This window comes from Babylonia areolata, chromosome 34 (genome assembly GCF_041734735.1).
Source record: "Babylonia areolata isolate BAREFJ2019XMU chromosome 34, ASM4173473v1, whole genome shotgun sequence".
Classification (NCBI taxonomy): Eukaryota; Metazoa; Mollusca; class Gastropoda; order Neogastropoda; family Buccinidae; genus Babylonia; species Babylonia areolata.
The window spans coordinates 2901086-2903585 of record NC_134909.1 but is presented as its reverse complement, the minus strand read 5'-3'; the positions used below and the strand labels follow the sequence as shown (position 1 = coordinate 2903585).

The 2500-nt window shown below is 41.6% G+C and overlaps 1 protein-coding gene across 1 annotated transcript in view; it reads right to left on the bottom strand.

The window, feature by feature from the left end:
- LOC143277620 (cilia- and flagella-associated protein 68-like) overlaps positions 1 to 2500 on the bottom strand; it is a 24064-nt gene that overhangs the window by 18039 nt on the left and 3525 nt on the right. The window lies entirely within an intron of this gene.

Genomic DNA, 2500 nt, shown 5'->3' with positions numbered 1-2500 from the left:
ATTCAGATTTTCTATGTATGTTTTTTCAGTTAAGGAAGAAGAAGAGATAATCAAGATGTGTCTGTCACTCATTTGTTGCTTAAAGAACTGAAGTGTGTATGTCACACACGCTCGCACGCACGCACACACACACACACACACACACAGAAAAAAAAGAAGAAAAAAAGGGGTTAATATCACTTAAAGTGGAAGACGTTAAACTGAAGAAGAAGAAGAGAAAAATGAGAATAATAATGTGAAAATGCAAGAGAGAATCATTAAACCAATGCGGATTAGCCAGCTATTTATTTATCAGTCAATCAGGACACCACTCAAATGATCTGCGCGAACGCATGCCCCACTGTGTGTGTGTGTGTGTGTGCCGGTATGTGTGTGTGTGTGTGCGCGCGCGCGCGCGCACGAGCTCGTATTCGTGCAAGTGTCAGGCCAGGGGGGAAAAACAAAACAAAACGATAAATAGAATTGAAAAAAAAAAAAAAAAAGAAAAAAAAGAAGAAAAAAATTAAAGCCAATCTTTGATAATTTTATGGAGGTTCCTTGACCCAAATGTCTCCTTGGCAAAAACAGGTTCGGACTGGTGTCGATTTTTGGAATGTGTTGTGTGTACAGTCTATTGACATCAGTTGCCAGTAGACATAATAGTGTGTATAGTCTATTGACATCAGTTGCCGGTAGATATAATAGTGTGTACAGTCTATTGACATCAGTTGCCGGTAGACATAATAGTGTGTAGTCTATTGACATCAGTTGCCGGTAGATATAATAGTGTGTACAGTCTATTGTATTGTATTGTATTTCTCTCTCTCTCTCTCTTTTTTATCACAACAGATTTCTCTGTGTGAAATTCGGGCTGCTCTCCCCAGGGAGAGTGCGTCGCTACACTACAGCGCCACCCATTTGTTTTTTTTTCCTGTGTGCAGTTTTATTTGTTTTACCTATCAAAGTGGATTTTTCTACAGAATTTTACCAGGAACAACCCTTTTGTTGCCGTGGGTTCTTTTACGTGCGCTAAGCGCATGCTGCATACGGGACCTCGGTTTATCGTCTCATCCGAATGACTAGCGTTCAGACCACCACTCAAGGTCTAGTGGAGGGGGAGAAAACACATTTATTGCAGCTCATGCAAGTGGGGAAAACAATTCCGCGACCAAGCAGAGGTTTTTTTGGTTTTTTTTTCCAATGTTCACTGACATGTTGCGTGCAATTATTCACACCCACCTCACACCGCCCCCCCCCCCCCCCCAACCCCCCGCCCCCCACCACCCTGCAAACCCTTCTCTCCCCCCTCCCCTTCCGACTTCACCGCCACACGCCGGGCGCCACTTTACATGCCACTGACAATAATCGGAAACAAGCCGTCCCTTCAATACACATGCAGTCGAAATTAAACTGTACCTTTCCTCATCATTTCTGGCTATTTTCGTCATTGGTCGTCCAGACGTCATTTTCAGTCAGCAAGATTCTTGCCGACACTGTCAGTTTGCCAACTGGGTTGTGCATTCGATTTGGACAGCTTTCCAATAACTAACACAGACTCATCTTTTTAAAACCCATCTATAAGTACTCTCAGCTTCCTTTTCTCCAGCACCACCCATGTCAGCTCACTTGGGATGTATGTGGAGTGGGAGAGGGAGAGTGTGAGTGGAGGAAGGTGGGTTTTTTTTATTTTTTATTTTTTTTTTTTTTAGAAAGAGTGGTCATGGATATTTCAGTTATGTTACTTGTATTTTTTTTTTCTCATGTAAAGCGCCCTGAGCTCTTAGTGAGAAAGGGCGCTATATACATGTACATTATTATTATTATTAAACAATTAAGAAAAGAAGAAAGTTGGGATAAAAAAAAAAACAACCTTCACCTTTCTGAAACTAAGCGAAAGTCTACCAACAAGTAATAGATCGCTTCTGTCTCTGCTTCTTCATGTATGTCACCTGGTTCTTGGCTGTTAAATATTTCCGAATCCGTCTCATCTATGAATAACTCCTGCTAAGCCAAGCGGCAAGTTAGACCGAGAGATTTCAGTTTCAGTTTCAGTAGCTCATGGAGGTGTCACTGCGTTCGGACAAATCCATATACGCTACACCACATCTGCCAAGCAGATGCCTGACCAGCAGCGTAACCCAACGCGCTTAGTCAGGCCTTGAGAAAAAAAGAAAAAAAAGAAAAAAGAAAAAAAAAGGTGAATAAATAATAGATAAATACATATAAAAAAAAAGACAGAGAGAGAGAAGGAGGAGCTAATAATGACATGAAAAAAAAGGCGAGCGGTCATGTCCATGGACATTTTGTGTATGTGTAAACATATATCTCAGCGGTCATGTCACGCATGTTCCGTGTTACCACTTCCTACATCTACCAATACTATTACTACTGTTCCAGTAGTGTACCAATGTACTATGAAATTCCGTTTTGTAGCGACACGGCGGGACATTTTGGAGTTGGTTGAGAGTGAGGATATTTTGTTTGTAGTTATTCTCTCTCTCTCTCTCTCTCTCTCTCTCTC